The 22,703-nt window shown below is 30.6% G+C and overlaps 1 protein-coding gene across 1 annotated transcript in view; it reads right to left on the reverse strand.

The window, feature by feature from the left end:
* Positions 1 to 10,976: 10,976 nt before the first annotated feature.
* Positions 10,977 to 22,703, reverse strand: part of MS3_00006392 (uncharacterized protein) — a 33,744-nt gene continuing 22,017 nt past the window's right edge. The window contains exon 2 of the mRNA XM_012936578.2: positions 10,977 to 11,337. The gene's annotated coding sequence lies outside the window, so the exon portion shown is untranslated. The remainder of the gene's footprint in view (positions 11,338 to 22,703) is intronic.

Genomic DNA, 22,703 nt, shown 5'->3' on the forward strand with positions numbered 1-22,703 from the left:
TCTAGCTTCAACTGACTCATGAATTCAACTATTAAATTACACAATTTAATTCATATGAACGAATTTCCACTATTTAATCACTGAGATTATGGAATACATAATAGATATTCTGTTTTAACTTGAAATAGTTCAGTTACACCAATTGAAAACACTACATAGTATCAAATATAGTAGAAATTTCAAGTTTAATGACTCACAACAGTTGTAATAGATCATTGAGTTTGAAGTCATCAAGAAGTGAGCAAATTATTATAATTAAACTCAATTAAACATATCATAGTTAATTATTCACACTTTATTAGCATTTCTATGTATTATTATGTGTTTGACAGTATTTGGTATCAAAAATACAGTAAAATTGTTTAAAACTCGCTAAACTATTTAACATTGAATTTAATTACGAAGTTTATTTGTTAATTGTACATCGAATGTTTATACAATTTGTCGGTCCTCTATTTACAGTTATTTTATTGTGGATTTATATTTGAATTCTACTTTGACTCTCTAATTACCATGATGTTTAATGTCATAAAAGATTTAATTGATTTGTTAATTCTGTTTGTTATAGTATTTTTATACTGATGATCATAGTTTACACTAGAGGGGATGTGAGGATGTGAAATTAAAGTATTCTTTGTTGATAAATATAATTGTTCAGATTGTATGAATTGAAGTAGTCTAGTAAAAGTAGTTTTTGAACAGTGTTTATTTGATAAATAAAAATTGAACGATAATATGAGAAATTTCCTGTAGTGTTTCTGTCAAATATAATGAATTGACTGGCATAGTTACAATGATACTATGAATATCTATTTTATGCATAAAAACAAGGTTTAATGTGTAAAAGTTCAAAGGCTATGTTTAATTCAGTAACTTGGCATGATAGTTGAAATTTGTCAGTTATATTAGCCTGATAAATTCATATATGGTAATCATAGTTAACATGAAAGATAATTATAATATTCATGAATTCGATTTATGATTTGTTTATCAAACTATTTGACCAAATTTCTTTTGGTTCACTTATCATGAAGCAATACTAGAAACTTTATATTGCGAGTATATACTTGAACCGAATAATTTGTTTTCATAAATCATAGATACTGAATAAGTCTGAATAATTTATTAAAATAACATCGCTACTTTACAAGCATTCTTTTAAATATCATTTTTAAATTTAAGTTAAACAGTTTGCCAGAAATATTTCTAGCTGCAATTTATCAAGTTTATTACTTAGTAAGTTTTATGTCAGTTCTGATTTTATTGCGTTAGATTGAGTCAGCATGCAACCTATTTATACGTCGGATTTGCTTTACTTTGATCTGTAAGTTAAGAAAAACAAATATTTTACCCTTGTATTTATTAGTGGGTTTTTTCAACGATTATTCATAATTTCTTGATCAATAATTCCGTTTACTGATTTGTTATTCGGAGAAAATTTCATGTTATTTGGACCTTCGTATGTAATTGTAGAACAGTAACAGAAACGAGATTCACTCATTCTTCCGTTGTCTGTCTCCTATTTCTGGTTTCGGTGTGCTCCTTGGTCTTCCTCTTCTCTTTCTGTCTTCGACATTGCAAACTTCGACTTATTTCGTAATGAGGTCTAGCGATTTCCATAATGCATGTCCTATCAACCTCCATCGTCTTTCCCTAATTTCTGCTTCAGCTGGAAGTTTGTTCGTGTTCTGTCATGGCGGATTGTTGCTGATGGTATCTAGTCAACAAACATTGAGTATCTTGTGTAAACAGTTGTTTATAAATACTTGTACATTTTCGATGGTGATTGTATTTGTTGCACAAGTTTGAACTTAGTATACGAGAACTGTCTTGACATTCATATTGAAGATTCTGACTGCCTACCAACATCAAAGTTAGAATCTTCAATACGAACGTAAAGACAATTCTATTATCCAGAGCTCAAACTTGCAGATCTACTCCAATCGTCGAAAATTTACAAGTATTTATAGACAGGATACTCAGTATCATAAAAATGAATAATAAGTTATTTTGTTAGAATCTAAAAGCTCACAATTTAAGCGTTATTTATGAACATTTTTCCACATTATCAATGTAACATTATTATCATGAAAAGAAGATATTAAAAATAAAGTGAGTTAAAACTCAGTGAGAAACAGAAACAAATGAATGAGTATGCATCATAGAGTAACGATTAAAAAACACGTTTATTATTTCATGCATATAAAACATTATTATATCCACAAACGGGGATTATTTTCGTAACGCTTCGCATCACATAACTATTTTTTTTCGTTCATCAGGCTTATTGTTTGTCACAATAATCCAACATTCTTTCAACAGTCGTCATTGACCATGCTTTTGATTCAAATTGAAAAGAAACTTAATATTGCTTATTCGATGCATAAATCCATGTTTAAAAAAAGAAATGTCGAACGAAAAGGCTTGAACAATCTCTTTGTTTTTTCATTCCGGAAGTTTCTATTAACTGTAGGTCTAACTCGATAAGCAACATCAATTCTTGTAATTATTCAACAGCAGTTTGGTTTTTTTCGACTTTTAGATTGCGTTCATCCAAGATTAAATAAAGCTGAAGGCGTAATGAAGGACACAGGTAAGGACAACCAAATTATATTTAGCACAAAATTACAGAGCGACTTGGTAAAATAGAAAAAACCATACTATAATACACAATTTGCAAAATGTTCAATAAATGTCTCAGAGTTCATTGTTCTTGCATTTTTATACTGATTGCTTTCTATTCCCATTCTTCCTTTGTTGATCTTCCCAATCTTCTGCCGCTAGACATTACATTCCTGTCGCGTTATATACTACTTATATCAATATAAGTAGCACGCACCACAGAAGCAATTTTAAATCATAAAACACTGGATAATTGTTCGGTCCTTATTTTAAAACCCCTTTGAAAGTAACAAATATAATTTTATGCATGAACCCTAGTTCCCAATGGATTTACATTACTACTAAACCACTGAATTGAGAAATATCCAAAAAGGCTGACCCTAATATTGTATTAAGTCGTAAAGGAAGATGAACAAAATAACCGAAATATGTTTATTGTAATAAGGTTTAATTTAAACTAGCAAAAAGAAATCCAGCTATAACAAGTGAATGAATTTAAAACGATCATTATTACGGATTTTAAAATTAATTTTTGATGAATATACTCGAAGCAAAGTAGAGAATGGATGTAAAAGAACATTAAGTTAAGAATAACTAAGGAATTCTAATAACTTGAAGGATAACTATCTGAAAAAAATATGATAATTGTAAAGTGTTGGAAAAACATAAGATTACATTATGGCATTGTATAGTTGGGAACTGAACAGATCAATCATCATGGACGTAAAAATATTAACATTATCCACATCTTTCCGAATAGTTAGTTACTGTTTTGTTTATGCTACAGATATCACTTAAAAAGCAATATTCGAATACTATATAGCTACTATAAGAAGTTGTCTACAGCACTTAAATTATGAGTGCTGAACACGTGGTTGAATCCATTCATATCAATTTACTGGATGTTTTTATCAAAATATCTGTGTAACAAAACTAGCTATCATATTTGTCGTATTTCTGATAATCATCTATCTAATGACAAATATTTTAAGATATATACACATTAAAAGTAAATTCCAGCGGCTGAACATTATGATACCGATTTGGACTTAACTATTCAAACTAAAGAGTATTATAAAATAAAAGGATTCCAATTAATGCAAAGCTAAGGATTTTGAAAGTATTGATAGTATTGGCTTACGGTATTAAAAAACAAGTCAGTATAAAAAGTTAATAGTTTTCAGTGTTAAGATATTCTAACAATTTAAATGATCATTTTTTCGAGAAATGAAGAATCTGAAAGTTATTATTTCTGTCCTTAATAAATAAAATTCATTGATTGTATTAGTCTAGTTTAATATATTTATGGTAAGTAGTTTGAAGTAATACTGTGATGCGTGCTACTTATATTGATATGAGTAATATATGACGCGAGTCAGGGATGTAATGTCTGGCAGCAGAAGATTGGGAAGATCAACAAAGGAGGAATGGAAATAGAAGGCAATTAGTATGAAAATACAAGAACAATGAACTCCGAGACAATTATTGAACATTTTGCAAATTAGGTATTATAGTATGGTTTCTTCTATTTCATCGAGTCTCTTTTGTAATTCGGTTGTCCTCACCTAAGTTCTCCTTCAGTACAATGCAAATAAAAAGTTGCATATATCATAGTTTAGACTTCATTAAAATTATGATATAGTCAACGAATGTTCTAGAATTGTAATACATGAACTTTCCTGGGTAGTAACATTGATATTTAGGAATGTTATGTCGCTATAAGACCATATTTAAAGAACCAGATAAGTAATTAAGTATAATCTACTATAAAAGTCAATCTAAGTATTTTTTTTCCAATTTAAATGTTGATTTTTAAAGGTGTTATGAAAATCATCAGCATTATGCAGCTAAACTTTTCAAAATAATCACTTTATTTAACATTTTCATTCATTCATTCGAGTTTGTTCAGTCTTGATATTAAAGCAAACTTTCTATCATAAATAGTACAAAAGAATTAGAAAAATGGAGACGACGATCACAACTTTAAAATATAACGATAAGTTAACAGCTGACCATTTTACGCTAGAACGCCAAGTATCCAAAACAGTCAATATATATATATATATATATATATATATATATATATATATATATATATATATATATATATATACCAATGAATACCTTCACACCACAAGGGAAAAACGGGATAAAATGGACAACTTGGATACATCTAGATGATTTTGACTTCACAGATGACTTAATACGTCCATCCTATACACAGTGACAAATGCAGGTAAAAAAAATAACAGGGTATTAGTAAAGGGCCTCAACATACACAACAGAAAAAGCAAGATCCTTGAATATAATACAGAGAGCAGCAATCAAATGTGAATGTATTGAAAAGATGTAGAAGAGGTGGAAACTTTCACGTACCTAGGCAGGACTATTGACAAACAGGGATTGGAAAACGAGCAGCATTTTTACGATTGAAGAACATATGAAACTCAAAACAGTTTTCAGCTAACATTAAAGTCAGAATCTTCAATATGAATGTCAAGACAGTTCTCGTATACTAAGTTCAAACTTGTGCAACAAATACAATCACCATCGAAAATGTACAAGTATTTATAAACAACTGTTTACACAAGATACTCAATGTTTGTTGACTAGATACCATCAGCAACAATCCGCCATGACAGAACACGAACAAACTTCCAGCTGAAGCAGAAATTAGGGAAAGACGATGGAGGTTGATAGGACATGCATTATGCAAATCGCTAGACCTCATTACGAAATAAGTCGAAGTTTGCAATGTCGAAGACAGAAAGAGAAGAGGAAGACCAGGGAACACAGTGAGACTAGGAATCGGAGGCGAACAACTGAACAATGAATTTCACTTGAAAACAATGTGGAAGGAGAATCGAGGACAGATTTAAATAGAGAATCGTGGTCGGTCACCTTTGCTCCATTAATGGTAACAGGAGTAAGTATGTAATATAATACGGTTGTATAATTTCTGTATTTGCTAAAATAAAAACAAAACTCCTTATATTTGATATTTTCAATAATCCTTTCAAGTCGTAATTAACGCGTAATGCACGTGATTTTCACGTCGCAAAAACTGAATTTAATCATCGCAAGTGCAAATTCATGTTGAAAATCAATTATTTACATCCACATAATTCAAATAACAGCAATTCCTAGAACTAAACAATTAAAGCTGTTTGAGCTACTCTGTTATCAAATTTCTATATGGTTCAGATACATTCTATCTAATCAAGAACATGATATTTAGCTTTGGAATAGTTTATATGTTTTTATAAATCATTAACAAGAAATAGAAAAGTACATTTGTAACGGAAAGAAAGTGGTGAAAATCTTTCCGCAGCCTTTTTGTTGGACAGTACTGTCATTTATCTGTTTCCTCTCCCTGTCGTGTATTTTAACCTTTGTTCAGATCCCGTTTAACCACACCTTTTGTTCTATGGTCTTTTTCGTCTGAGCCTTTATTATGTGATTTTGATTAAAGACTTATCTTTTGTTACCTAGTTTTCTATTGCATGTTACCGAACTATTGACAGTAAGGTCGTGTTTGACTAAGCTCAAGGTCACGGCGTGATTCAGTGTGTGACTGTTAACCTTTTGACTGTCTGCTTGGGAGGATTGCTGGAATCTTTGTAGACAGATATTTGATCCCATCTTGTTGGGAATATTTTATTGATTCTCAGGTATCAAACGCTTTAGTATTAACTGTTTCTTTTATTGCTTAGCGCGCTACTTTGCATCAGAGAAACTTCTGACTGTATAGCACAGGCTGTACCGTTTGAAGTATATTTTATTTCTGATATAATTTGTTCTATTTCCTAAATTAGAACCTTTTAAATTGAGCACGAAGTTTGTGTTTTCATATAACTTAAAAGTTTCTCAAAGACGCTTTGTAAGCTATGCAGAAGAACGTAGTCTGGCCTATTCGAATACATTTTGGTTCGTCAGTCCTGCGTTCAAACCGAATACTGGCAGTTCGGTCGTTGCAACATTGATCTTAAATTGTTTTATATAACAGGTAAAAACATAAAAATTACACCATTTCAGAATATTAAATAATTACCAAACGTTGAATCTAATTATTACATTCAATAGATAAGATTATCAAATTGAATTTTATTAAAACTTCTTTCAAAGATGATAATTCTACAATATAAAAATACTTTAGGGTATCATTCATAAGGTGAGTGGTCAAAAACGTATGTAGAGGGAAATGATTTCTATCACTTACGTACACTACTCATACTTTTAAACTTTGATAATTTAATGCGAATGAAAACTTTCTGTTAGGTATGTGAATTCTCACTTATTTGCTGAATAGGTTGAATAACATCTATTTTTTTTACAAGTTCATATTTATTTCTTTGAATAAATAAGGAACAGAAAGTATATTGGAAAGCTTTCAAATGATGACATAACAAATTCTGTAATACTAAAATTATGATTGATTGTTCAGTTGGCACAAATCAATAGTGTCATCGATCGTCAGAATGATTTCAATGATAACCTATTAGTATCAGCTTTGAAACTTATAAAATATGTCCAGTCTAGTTGGTTTAGCACCTGGCGCGAGACCGATAGGTCCTGGGTTCGAATCTCGCGGGAGGCGGGATCATGGATGCGCACTGCTGAGGAGTTTCATACTAGGACGAAACGGCCGTCCAGTGCCTACAGGTTTTTCATGGTGTTCTAGCTTCAACTGACTCATGATTTCAACCAGTGAAACTGGTGAATATTAATAAAACTAATATTATATTACTAGACTACGTAATACGAATAATAACAACAGAATTAGTAAGTTAGTAACGAATTATAACGTGAATGTAGTAAGATGACTAAAATGTTTTGTCACAATAATTAAAGGTCATTCAAGAATTATACAAGTGTGAGAGGACAGCAATTAGGTGTTCTATACTTGAACACCTAATCGACTGTTATCATTCTATGAATCGACAGTTTGATTTTAAAGTTGTATATACGGTTCGTTCAAATCTGCCTAGATTTCTTCGTATCCAACTCCTAAAAAGAGCCTAGGCTCTTACCATCCATGAGCTCAAGCGAGAACTATGCGTACAAAAGAAGTATGTCCTATCATTATCGTTACCGTGGCCTTAATTATTATTATTATTACTGCATCCCCCCTTTACTTATGTCTCATATTCTCATTATTTTATCCACCAGTATTCATCATATCACTTTATTTATTTTTTACACCTCTATGACCTTTAATTATTGTAACAAAACATTTTAGTCATCTTACTACATTCACGTTATAATTCGTTACTAACTTACTAAATAAAACTAATAGCCGAGTATAAGATCTTGAACAATTCATCAAAGTCAATATAATCCTGTGAATACCAATTACACGTACAATTAATTATATTTAGAATTTAAAAAACACCATCACCAAACAGAACTATATTCATCAAACATTTCAATAGTTAAAAATGAATTAAATTTTGTAAAACACAAAATGTCACTACCATATACGAATAACAGGAATGGAGCCAAAAATTTGTAAATACTTTAAAGCATACATTCTAAATATTATAAATCAATTTAATGTTTTAAAGAAAATCATATATAGAACGTACATTTGAAGAATTCAATATATAGAGGGAACTTTTAAGAAATCAGTGAGAAAATCAAAGTTATAAGATCATACCATTTGCTTAGAACATATTTTTTTTAAAAACAAACTCACCAAATAAAGCTACTGAATGACCTAATTTGACTATTGCACTTACAACCTTTCGTAGTCAAATGTAATTGCCTCTGTTATCCTTATTCACAAATGTTTGTATTATTTTTAGTAGTTGAATTCACGAGTCAAATTGAAGCTAGACCACCATGAGAAACCTGGAAGCACTGGATGACCATTTCGTACTAGTATGGAACTCTTCAGCAGTGGGCATTCACGATCCCGCCTCGCGAAATTCGAACACAGAGGCTTTCAGTCTCGCGCACGAACGACTAACCTGTAGACCACTGAGCTGGCCGGCATCCAACGTTGTTAATGATTAACCTCAACCTATTATTATTATTATTACTATTGGTTAAACATTATTATTAATCTCTCTTGTACATGGTTCATTCACTCCCCTTTCATCTCTCCTTATTACGTCTTACTAGTTTTTCACACAATATAGTCTTCAACTAAACATTTGATCGAATTGTAATTGCATTATTATTTCTCTCACTCTATCAGACCCATATTTATTCTGATCATGGATCTTAAAATTTCACTTAACATATAAACAGATCCTAGTTAACATTCTATATGAGTCATATAAACATTAATAATTTTATTCTATTTCGTTTGACAGTCCTAAATTCACATGCCTTAAACGATGTACTTTACCCTTAACGTGGCCGTTTTTTAGGATTATTAATTTAGATATATAATCGTAGATTCTGACGAGAACTTATCGAGAAGAATATTCGTTCAAATATTAGTCTTTTAAATAAGGCTGAGTTCATTCTACTTGTAATCATGATGCCAAGAATCCTTTTTAGAATTAGAATTTATTGGAATTTATCGAATAACTTGCTCATCATACTTCGTTAAAATCTTTAAGCAATTAGTTTAATCAGATTAAGCAATGAGTATGAATGAAATATCGTTTATTTTCTAATGGTTAAATTCATGAGTCAATTGAAGCTAGACACCATGGAAAATCTGGAAGCAATGGACAGGTCTGTTGTGAGATAGTAACTCACTAAAGACAATGGTGAACGTGTCACTTGATTTCGTTGATTAGTTGAAGTTAGACACTAACACTGTTGGAAGCCGGCTCAATGGTCTAGAGGTTAAGCATTCGTGCGTGTTATCGATAGGCCCTGGGTTCGAATCTCACCAGGCGGGATCGTGGATGCCCACTGTTGAAGAGTTCCATACTAATACGAAACGGCCATCCAGTGCTTTCAGGTTTCTTACGGTGGTCTAGCTTCAATTTGACTCATGAACTCAACCATTAAATTTCTATATTATTCACAAAATCCATCTCTGATTATTTTTTTTAGTTAATGATTTCATATTGAATATTTATTCACAGTTCAATTACTGGGAAATTAATTGTATTATTTACTAGTATAATCCTTTTTTGTTTTGTATGATTGATATAAGTAGCAATTTTAAATTTTATTTTTGATTCAATGATTCTTCTATATGTAAGCAAGTTTCTTTATAGTTGAAATAATTCTGATTTCTAGTGTTTATCCGAATAATTAAGAGTTTTAAGAAATAACACGTTCACTTTGAATAGGGTATATTATTTATTCATAGAATTTTGATTACTCTCTATCGACATTTGTTTCAATATAGTGAATACTAGAATTAATAAATTGTACTAGGAATGATCCATCATAAATAGTTATCTCTAAAATTATCACAATTTATCTTATCTGCTGAGGAGTCCCATACTAGGACGAAACGGCCGTCCAGTGCTTCGACGTTTTCCATGGTGGTTTAGCTTCAATTGACTCATGATTTCAACCAGTGAAATTATCTTATCTGTGTCTGGACTTCACTCAACGATTACATCACACTTTTCTAATGTTTTTTGATCCAAACACCAAATAACCTCTGACCTGTTCTTGCATTGATAACCTTTGTTATTCAAATTCTTCACATTCACATATGTCAATTGTCCCAAACTATATCTTACTTCAATGTAAAACTCCAATATATATTTTGTTGTAAGCGGCAATTGAGAAACCACAAAATATAATGAATTCATATTATTCTGCATCAATGTTCGTTCTGGCTTTATTTAAATTGTTTTAACTTGACAAGAAAGAAGATATTAACAGTCATCAGAACATTGTTTTAACATCTTTTTTTTCGAAGTAAATGTTTTTGAAACCGTTTTTAGACTTTTAGTTTATAGTAAAAGTACAAAATCTTGCGAGGTCCCATTTAAATTCACAATTATTAAGCTGAATAACTGTGTGTAAGGTTTACATAGGGTAATGCATTGGACAAAAACAGAAAGGAAGTAACTGTAGCTTGACTTTGCTAATTATCCGCTAGTCAACGCTGTTTTATATGAGCGTATGTGTGTGCGCTTCTTATCCTACTCATCACATGTCTGTAACATATTTTCGCTCGACTGTAGATATTGATTAACGCTTGATTAAACTGAGTTGGCTCATATACCTCTTTCATCGTGCGACCTTTTTGCTTCGCTACGTTTCTCCGATTGTCTGTTCTGATCAACGATTGTACAAAATATATGTACTCAAACTACTACATTCTCGTATTTGATTTATTTAATTCCGTTATTCACCAACGCGATTGTATTCGATAATTACATAGGAGGATAGCCAGAATATATATTTCGACAGCAACCATTTGATAACAATTGTGTCTGATCTAACTGAAATCAAATATAGGGTCACTAAAACCTAATACAAACCAAGTCCTTTACAACAAACTTCAAAAACAATCAATAAATGTTTCGTGCACTAATTTCAATTTCTTTTTGTTTAAAAAAACGTTTTTGAAGATTTATTGTGTAAAATAAAACAAAAATGAATAAGATTCATTTTATTGTAAAAATAAAAAGATGATTAAACACATTATGCGTATATATATACATATATTTGATAAACTCATTCTTATCCATGTTACACTGTATCTATCTTTTGAGGATTGAACATTGTACAATGTAGTTCAGTTTTACAACATACAAAATGATGGATGTATTGCCAACAATGAAAAATCTAAAAAAAAAGAAAACGTATGGTTGTCACTTATTGTCAAGAAATAAATAAGTAGGCTAAATAATTAAATTTTGAAAGAAAAATATTTTTGAATAATATAATTTATAAATTCTAAAATCGATTTTATACTTTCCAACGATGCTTTTATGGATTTTCATTCCATCAGATATGTATGTGTTTTTATTAAATCTGGTGGGGAAAGCTCGGAACCAATCAGACGATTCGGACTTTGCAGATGACCTAGCCATCCTATCCATACACACGAACAAATGCGGATGAAGACAACCAGTGTAGAAACATCCTCTGCATCAATAGACCCCAACATACACAAAGGAAATAGCAAGATCCTCAAATACAACAAGGATAACACCAATCCAATCACACTTGATGGAGAAACTCTGGAAGATGTGGAATCTTTCATGTATCTGAGAAGCATCATCGATGAAGAAGAAGGATCGGATGCAGACGTAAATATGAGGATTGACCAAGCAAGGGCCGCATTCCTACAGTTGAAGAACATATGGAACTCAAAACAATTTTCAACCAATGCCAGAGTCAGAATGTTCAAAACGAACTTCAAGACAGTTCTACTGTATATAGCTGAAACTTGGAGAACTACTACGACCATCGTGAATAACGTGGAAGTATTTATAAATAGTTGTCTACACAAGATATTCAATATCCGTTGACTGGATACCATCAGCAACAGCCTACTGTGAGAGAGGGCGAAGCAGGTCCGATCTGAAGAGGAAATTAGGAGAGGACGTTGGAAGTGAATAGAACATACATTATAGTAATCACCAAACTGCATCACGAGGCAAGCCGTTGCTTGGAATGATGAAGGGAAGCGGAGAAGTGGAAGGGCAAAGAACACATAACGTTGGGAAATAGAAGGAGAGATGAAAAGAATGAATAACAAGTGGAAAGAGCTGCAAAGGACATGGTTGGATGTAGAGTGCTGGTGAGTGGCCTATGCCCCTCCACAAGGAGTAACAGGCGTTAGTAAGTATGTATGTATATATACTTGGCAACTATGTGTTAAATTGTAGCACAGTCTTTTGAAAAGAATTCCCTATTTTCTATCTATGTTTTAAAGCTGTAACAAATACTTAACAGTAATCGATATAATTTTCAAAGTATGATCCAATAATTTAAAATAAATGAAATATGGAATAAACTTTTTAATAATAAAAAATATATTTCTTTTATTATTGTAACAAAAATTGAGTTTTTGACATTCAGTTAAAGTCACGTCCTAAGAGAATAACAAACTTTCCAATTTAACACAAGTTTACAATGTACAAAGAACAGATCGAATCAAATATTTAGTACATTCAAACAAATTTGATTATAATAATGCTATTATTCAGGTGAATTATGATTCTATGGAAGACATGTTTTTATTTATTAATGTGTATGTATAACTGGATACGAAACAAGTAATACTTGTGATCTGAACGAGTAGATTAATGTGTTGTTTTTTGTCATGTGATTCTGCTCATTTTGAATGTGATCATCTAAAGAGATTGTCATGTTCGGTTGGTTAATAAGAGCTCTATTGATCACGGAATAATTTCATATTTCATGAAGCGTTTCAGCTATTTAGGTTTCTTTAAATTTCTGAAATCATTTTTTGATATTCATATTATCAATTTGATGGTTGTTTAATTTTTTATGTACTGCAACTGCTGATATGAGTTTTAGATTTAAATGGCTCTTTCGTGAAGATTAGAAGTATTTTCTACCCAAAATGTCATACTAAGAGTTTTGTAAATGAAATGTGTCGGTTATTCAGTCTAAAGCGTTTTGAAGTGTGTTGATTGCTTTACTTTTATTTTTTAAATCAACTTGAGATGATGATGTGGAATACTTGTAGCTCAGGATAAGAATATTGAAGTTATTGTGAACTTAAAATCACTACCTTTTTGTTGAAGATAAAAGTTACAATAAGTCAAAAAGGTCAAAAATTTCATCTTAATGCCTACTGGAATATTAAAAATATTTTGTTTTTATTATTATAAGTCAACTAAGTTATTCATCGAATGGTTGTTTATAACATTTCACGACAATTTTTACAAGATGTTATGGAACGAATAATCAAGGAAATCAATCATTTACAAAGAAGGGCTTTTTACTGATCATTCCTGGCACTGAAACATTTGCCCCTTTTATAATAGTTTAACAGTTGTTACCTTGGATTTTTAGCAGTCTAGATTTCGCTTTATTTCAGAAAACAGGATAGATATATAGTCCTGCAGTTTTATTATCAGCGTAACTGTATCAAAGCACACAAATCATTCCACCAGTTTCAAGAACACTTTGATATTGATCAAAACCAGATCGATAAACTTTATTTTTGATGTTAAATACGAGGTTAAATATCGTTACCTAAGTATTTTTGTGATGGAAGATCTACAAGGCATTTTGGGAAGCATTTTGACTGTAGGATAAATTGAAAATTATCAATTCATTATGATCTAGAAACTGAATCTTTATCTTTCAATTTCAAAATAGATCCTAACCGGTAAGACATTTGATAATTTAAGTAAGTGGACTAAATTGCAAAATTTTAAACAACAGTATAATCCTTTGCAATTGTACACAGTAATTTCGTGGACATGTTCTACTGTAGTGAACAAGAACACGGGGGGAGACAATTGAATGTATTTAACACAGAACCACAGGACTTGTTAATAAAATCTAGCAATCATAAAGTAAATGCTCAATTTGCAAAATGTCCATCAATTGTCTCAAAATGACTCAGACTTCATTGTTCTTGCATTTTCATACAAATTACATCCTATTTCCATTCTTTACTGTTCTAACCTCTTGTCTCTCTGCTGCCAGACGTTCTGTTCACGACTAACATCATATACTACTTATGTCAATATAAGTAGCGCATACCACATTACTAGTCCTATTAGGCACACTTGTGTCTGCTATTCATAGATTGTTATGGTTACCGAAGTGTAATAACTGTCATAGAGAATTTAGGTTCTTTTACGATTTTCACTTCGGATTTTGATTCCATGCAGCTTTAATAACAGATGCGTGAATTGACTAAAAGTATAAAATGTTATACGCATTTTAATGATATTGTGGTAGATGCTACCCATAGGATTGTTTGTAAGTAGCATATAGCGGAATGTGTCATAGAGCTTGCAACAATTGTCAGATGGAGTAATGAGTTTCAATGAATTGGAAGCGTGGCGTTCGCAGAACACTTGGAGATTAGACGAGATGGCAGAACACACAGAAAGATGAAAATGAACTATTGAAGGCTATAATATATATATATATATATATAAAGTAAATAGTTTGAATTTTTATTCACGATAAAAACGCATTCCTCTTGCTTATTGTCATGTTTTATAATATTATCATAAAACAGTTTAATTAGTCATTAATTTGACATCTACTTATTCTACTTTGAATTAATTGGTTTAGGTTTGTCTGAAGACTAGATTGTTTGAATTTATAGTCATTTCATTAAATTCCAGTTTTTTTTTTCTTGTTTAGTAGTCGATAAGAACATACTTGTATATGTACATTTGATAGATCTCAGATACACTGTTCCAATTTTTCGTCTAGGCTGAGCTGCAAATTAAGATATTTGTAACTTCTATAGTTTCCATAATGACAAAGAAACATACAATTACATATTTTATTCTCATTGATATAAGGAATTATTACAAAATACTATCTTTTAGGGACATTTATCAGAAATTGGTTGAACAACACAGAGGTTAGGCTTTAGGTGTATCGAATATACTATAGGTAAAAATTATTTTTGCGGTAATCACAATGACAGTTAAATAATCCAACATTTCTCGCCGAAACCGACTTTTATCTACTTCAAAAAAACACTGACGAAATAATTTTAGATAAATATTTAAATTAGTAGAAATTTGTATAGTAAAAACGCTCAATGGAATAATTCTTATTAAAATCACAGAGGGGTTTCGTGGATATTGTTTTAACTTAATTGTTGGATTCATCAGTCAATTGAAGCTAGAACACCATGGAAAACCTGGAAGCACTGCACGGCCGTTTCCTGGAGTTCTAGTGAGAACCAGTGTCCAGTGGAGTTCAACCAGGTCTGTTGTGAGATAGTAACTCACTGAAGACAATGGTGGATTTGTCGCTCGATTTCGTGGATTAGTTGAAGTTAGACGTTAACACCGTTGGATGGCGGCCAGCTCAGTGGTCTAGTGGTTAAGAGCTCGCGCACGTGACTGATAGGTCTTGAGTGGGAATCCCAGGAGGCGAGGTCGTGGACGCGCACAGCTGAGGAGTCCCATAGTAGGACGACACGGCAATACAGTGCTTCCAGGTTTTCCATGGTGGTCTAGCTTGAATTCAACTATTAAACTTTTATTAAGAAAAATGCCACTGATCACAAAAACGTAGAATCAATAGATATCTGAATATAAATTCGAAAAAGGTGAATCGTTAGTTGTAATGGGCAGTAAAATATCACAGTAAGTTCTTAACAGAATATAATCGTGTAAAGTAACTAGGGACCTGAATTACTGGCAAACTCAGAATGTATTAACGTCATAATCTTTTTAAAAATAATGACAGAACATTATCCCGTTAATAGTGTAGTATGAGAAGTTTATTGTCTACACGTTGTTGTATTTTATTGTCTGTGTTCATCTTAGTTACATGTTATGCCTACGTAGCTTATTACTTATACTTGGAAAACGAGGGACCATTGCAATTTCCACGACGTGAAGTAATTACACCAAGATTGGTACAAATGAAGATTTATTCATCACAAAATACGATTACGAACCTAATCGAAAATACATTCGTTATACTTTGATTGTACATCCATTTTGAATATTAATTCGAATAAAATCACATATATGAGAAATGCCCAAAATTCTAAAAAATCATATGCTGAATATCATGCTGAACATATACTGAATAATCATTACACTAAAGTAAATCAATGTTATACTGGGCAAAATATCTTACTGAAATTAAAACAAATATTACACTGAATAACTATCATATTTCAAATCCACCATTGTCTTCAGTGAGTTACTATCTCACAACAGACCTGGTTGAACTCCACTGGTCATCTCTTCTCACTAGAACTCCAGGAAGTCAATCACTACTGAACGGATGATTATTACCAGAAGAGGTTTTGCGGAAATTGTAGTAATTTCAATAGTTGAAATCATGAGTCAATTGAAGCTCGACCACCATGTCATATTGAGTTATAAATGTAATTCATCCCGTAATATATTCTTTCACAAGAGTTAAATATTAATTTTAGTAAATTAATACAGATAAACAAACATTGAAAAAAAACGGTATGTAAACAATAATCACTTTGTTGACATTCAAGATGTGATCATGTCAGTCAACTATTGTTCAACTTTTAAAAAAGGAAAACAATACATGTATATCAAATAAAACAAAAGTGTTCAAAAACAAGATTATTATTATTATTATTACTATTCAGAACAAAACAAAGCCTTAAATAAACGTTTAATATAGATAAACAATTTCTTTTTGTTATTACAAATGTGAAAAAGTTTTTTTTGTTTGTTTCCAAAAACAAACAAATAAACAAACAAACGACAGATAGACATTGTTAAATAGTTACGTTTTTTAAACAAAAGAAAAATATGTTAGCTAAGTTGATAAAACCTATTCTATATTAATGTTTTGTATCATTCCTTCGGATTATATTTAAAAGCGCAACTTCGTGGGTTGTTTGGAGTTAGACATTAACAACGTTGGATGCCGGCTCAGGAGTCTAGTTGGTTAAGCGCCTGACACGAGACTGATAGGTCCTGGGTTCGAATCTCGCGGGGTGCGGAATCGTGGATGCGCACTGCTGAAGAGTCCTATGCTAGGAAGAAACGGCCGTCCAGTGCTTCCAGGTTTTCCATGGTGGTCTAGCTTTAATTGACTCATGATTTCAATAAGTGAAAAAAATTAGTTAACAACCCATCCTACAGGATATATTGATTATTGAATTAGAATTTCTGAAATACATCATTCGAAAAGAATAATATTGGTTATAAATGTTATTGAAAAAAGAATCATAGGGAAATGATAGTATCTAGAAAAGATTGTTATTTTTACAGATATTTAGTCACATTTAAACTTAATAATAAATTCAATAAATAGAATAGATATGTATATAATGTATATCAAATTGACTTTAGTCTATTTGAATGAAATGCACAGGTTGATTACAGATTATGTTCATTGAGTTTATTGAGATCAAAAACCTTTTTAATTAAGAATGAGTCAAATTGAATATTCCAGCTACTTTCTATTTTATGAATAATATATACCTGCACATATAAACAAACTAATCTGTTCTAGAAGAAACTGAAGGTAAGGAATAAAAATATATAGATGAATTATTTGCACTTGTTAACTTATGTAATGGATTACGTGTGTATTGATCGTGCACAGACCAAAGTGCGACACTATGGATCATCGTCGAACAATCAGTTGAGTGGAACTCGTCATTGTACATCAACTTCATTGACTATGAGAAGACGTTTGACAGTGTAGGTAGGAGAACATTATGGAAATTTCTTCGACACTATAGAGTTCGTGAGAAGATTGTTAACATTATCTGGAAATCATACTACGGACTACAGTGCAAAGGTAAATGGTTTGACTCTTTACTTTCTACTAAATCTCAAGTAACAGTATTCCTTTATACATAATTTATGTTACTATTTTTCAAAAACCTATTGACAATGTTCAATTTTTCTCATCGTCATTACTACAACATTGTTTAGATTTGTTTGCTATTCATCTTGTGTATGGAGAACAGCTGACAGATGCATTCCAAGTATAGACCGGAGTCAGATAAGGCTGTCTACTCTCTCCCTTACTCTTTCTCCCGGTGGTCGACTGGATTATGAAGACCTCGACATGGACAATGGACAGCTCAGAACCTATTAGACGATTTGGATATATGGGTATATGTTAAGATCAAGTCGTTTAAACATTTATTGCAAACAGAAATATTTTGCAGTATTTAATAAAGTTTAAATAGCCTTTTTAACAGATTTCTTATTAAAAAAACCCTGTATTGATCATATTTCCCAACTTGTAATCTAAGCTTATAAACAAACCATTGTTATTTATACGCGTGATTACCAAGATATGGGTTGATAATTTCAAATAAATTGAGCATTAGGTAGATTGTTATAAATAATAAGAATATTTTTGTAATATCCCATTGATATTACAAATAGTTTTATTCATTGTTAATTGTATACAAAATGAAATATCCGTGATAATTTCTACATTTTTTCTTCAGTTCTGTTATACTTAATTCGGTCTTGGAAAAAAAAAATGCACAAGGAATGTATGACTAACTAAGGCTATTAAATTGGCCATTAAGTCAATTAAGGTTTATTTATACTTACTTTAGATGAACCTAGATATATGACTAACAGATTAACAAGCTTTAAATTGAAATGTTAAGATCAAAATGTTTGAATTTTTAAGAATAACTAATAACAACTTGCATGTAATGACACTTGAGTATTAATTTAAGTAACTGTAATCTCTAATCAATATACAGAATCTTTACCATCAAAGTAAATATTGTCAATTAATTATGCAATATGTTGTCAGGTCAAGTCTATTTTTTTAAATTTTCATTAAAACAAAACTCGGTCAAATAATTAAATTATAAATTTCGATAGAACAATGAGATCAACTCCGTCTTCTTATTGTTCTATCGAAATTTATAAAAGGGACTAATTGCTTTAAATTAAATTATAACGTTGTGCATGCTGTCAAGCATACTAATACAAAGAATACTGTAGTACATGTAAAACTAGCCTATCAGTATTTACTTAACTTCTACACTAATCTTAGGTTAACATTATGAATAGGTGAAGTTGTGCATATATTATGAATAAGACTAAGTATAAACTTGTTGAGGTCAAATTTATTATTAAGGAATCCTAAAATCTATGTTAGCAAAATGTTTTCTGATATATAACTTGACTGTGGTAAATTAGAACATAATTAGCTGGATATGAATTAAAAGAAAGATGTAGCACTTTCTTTTTTCCTTGATACTTTACATCACAACAAGCCTTTTTACTTTGTTCTATTATAATATAGTTGGTGGAAAAAAGGCTGAATTCTATAGAACATTTTTTGTAAGTGAACAGTTAAAAGTGAAATGTAACAATCTACGGTAGATGTATAAAATTCACTTAGTGACAATAATTGATGCTTAAAAAGGAAATGGTTTTGTATGAATTTGTTCGTACCTTATTTCAAGTCAATACATTAATGTCTACATAATAGAATAATAATCAGTACATTATATAAAATAGTAGGTTATTGAAATTATCGATTGAACTAGTTAAAATACTGATTGGCATTTAAACTACTGTATGTCAAAATTAGGTTACAGAAGAAATATCTGTAATACATTCGATTGCAAATTTAACTAATGAACATAAAGTATACAAATAAATTACTACCATAATTGACTACTGTATTGTTAACAATTCCTTAACATTTTAGTGTAATAAAAGCGTAAACATAAATAATAAATGTTTTCTTCGTTATATTCCACTGAGTTGAAAAATTGTATTTCTAACGTTTCGTAACTTAATGTAAGCCATCTCTTCAAAGTAAGTGATAGGAATAAGTTAATAAAAGTTTAGATAGTCCTATCCAAACTTGTGTTAATTTAATTCAGTTATTTATTTACTCTGAAGTGGTATCTTACGTTAAGTCACGAAAAGTCAGAAGTACAATTTTTCTGCTCATTGAGATATAACAGAAAAAAACATTTGTTTATAACTATCTAACTAATACTCAATTGTGTTATAACTTGTGTATCTGTGCCCTTATCAATGTATAACGTAATGATACCGCCTATTAGAGAACAACGGCTTACCGACCGGACCAATGAAGCACAAACCTGTAAGCGCACTCTCCCTTCCTAGCCTTACCTTTTAAGTTCAGAACACCAATCTCAGCCTCTGGGATATGAATTATGTATTTGGAATACATTGGGTTTATATACAAACCAAACAGACCACATCGTACCATAAAATAGAAAATAACATATTTACAAGACAACCAAAAGTGGCTGTGAATATGGGAGATATTAATTAAATGACTGGGCAAAACTCATAAATGGTGAATCGTATAATAATAGTTTATAGATCAAACTAAAGCTTGTAATTAGAAGAATATAGATATACATAATCTAGCTACTAAATAGTTATGGATTAAGAATATACGTGTAATATTTGTCCATAAATAGTTCACAAAAGTTATCATTCATAATTCTTGCCAGAATATAACAAATTTACTGGAATTTATCAAGTTTCACCTTGACATGGATACCTATAAACATAAATATTTATTTATTATTTTAGTTTAAAATTATTCATTTAATTAGACAACATCATTAAATATTCACATGATTAATGAACTCTCTTGACAATAAACTTCTCAGATTCCATGATTTCAACATGATACCTTCACTATAGATTATATATAATATTCAAATATACAATTACGAAAACAAAATCAGATAGATATTGGATGGTTTAATTATTATTTTATATGACATGTATACTTTTTATATAAAGAAACTTATTATTCCGTTGAAACAAAAGATGCTTAAATGTATTCAGTTTGTTTAGACTATGATTAATATCAGTATTCAAATAAGAAATTACTGTGAGTGAATGTTATATATTCTGTAATAATAGTAATTAGACATTTATATATAAAAAAAGGTTTATATATGATTAAAATTGACATGGGAAACTTTTAATTAATTGAATGATTAAACTTACATGAAGAGTAGATTTATCCTATTGTGAATAGATGGGAAATATTACTTAAACGATATATGTATTCATTGAACTAGATAATTATACTAGAATACTTATATTTTACAATATAAATGTTTGACCTAGTTAACTGAATATCCTTTTAGGTAAAGAAAAGGTACTAACTACTCTATGTCTATTTTATAGAACAATCTTTTTTACGATTTTTTGTAATATAAGATTTAATTATGAACTAAATAGAAGTAGATTTTTGTCAATTATAGTCATCTATCATAAAGTAACGTGATTAACCATAAAGAATATAGAATAATATTTAATTTACATTTGCATAAATTACTAGTAAACAATCAATTCATGTTTTAAGCTTTTAGTTAAACTTTTGTTTATTGCAAAAAAACAAACAACGTATTGGTTTTGTCATTAATATACACATTTTAAATATATATCTAATATCTGTCAAGTAACTGTATGAGAGAGCTTAGAGCTTACACCTGTTACTCCCGATGGAGCATAGGCTGCTGATCAACATTCTTCAACCCCCTCTGTTCTGGGTCTCCTTTTCTAGTTCTGTTCAATTTTTGTTCGTTTTTCTCATGTCTATCTCCATTTCTTGACGTAACGTGTTTTTTGGTCTTTCTCCTTTTCTTTGACCTTGAGAATTCCATGTGAGGGCTTGTCATGTGACGCAGTTGTGTGCTTTCCTCAACATGTGTCCTATTAGTAACTGTATAGTATACAACATCTATTGGGTATATTAAGTATAAAATTAATAAATTGTAGTGTTATTTTGATGTTAATTAGTTCAGTAATCACTTAGATATAAGATTTAGACATTCAATGATTGGTAATAATGACCTATGGTATATAAAATATTATTAAACTTTATTGATTAGAAATAATAAAAGAAAATATTTTTCTCTTCTATGTAAGATCCAATAAAACTCATTAATTTATAATAATGATAGTTTATTGTCTGAGCTTAACAAAATCTAAATAACTAGACGGAATATAACTAGACACTTTTTTAGTTTACGTTTAATTTAATTTTTTCGTTGTTTTAATAGTTGGAGTGCTTACACAGATTTGTTGTATTTAGTTTTAGGTTACCTATACTTATCATATAAGTGCACTGTTTTTGCATTTGTGGTAAACAAGTGTTCAGTGAAACGAAAACAAGTTTAGAAAATAATAAAGTAAAATAAAGTATAATTTGAAGAGGTCATAAGCAATTCAAATATATATCGTATCTAATTTATTCTCCACTTTCATGAGATTATTCACAATCAGTATTTGAAGAAAAGAAGAATAGAAATGAGTAATGTGTATTTATTCGTTTGGAGGTAATCGTATTCCATCGATAAAGTTGCTATATGACCACTATTCTGAGTAACTGAACTTGTTCTATGTTGAGATGTTATGTGGTTTGAAGTAGTCAGCAAAAAGTCCTGAATCTAGGTTTCGTCCTAGTTGATACTTACCAATACTTTGAACCAGTTATATTTGAGACAATTGGTACTCCTTAATGGATTCAAACTCCCTCTA

This window comes from Schistosoma haematobium, chromosome 2, assembly GCF_000699445.3.
Source record: "Schistosoma haematobium chromosome 2, whole genome shotgun sequence".
NCBI lineage: Eukaryota > Metazoa > Platyhelminthes > Trematoda > Strigeidida > Schistosomatidae > Schistosoma > Schistosoma haematobium.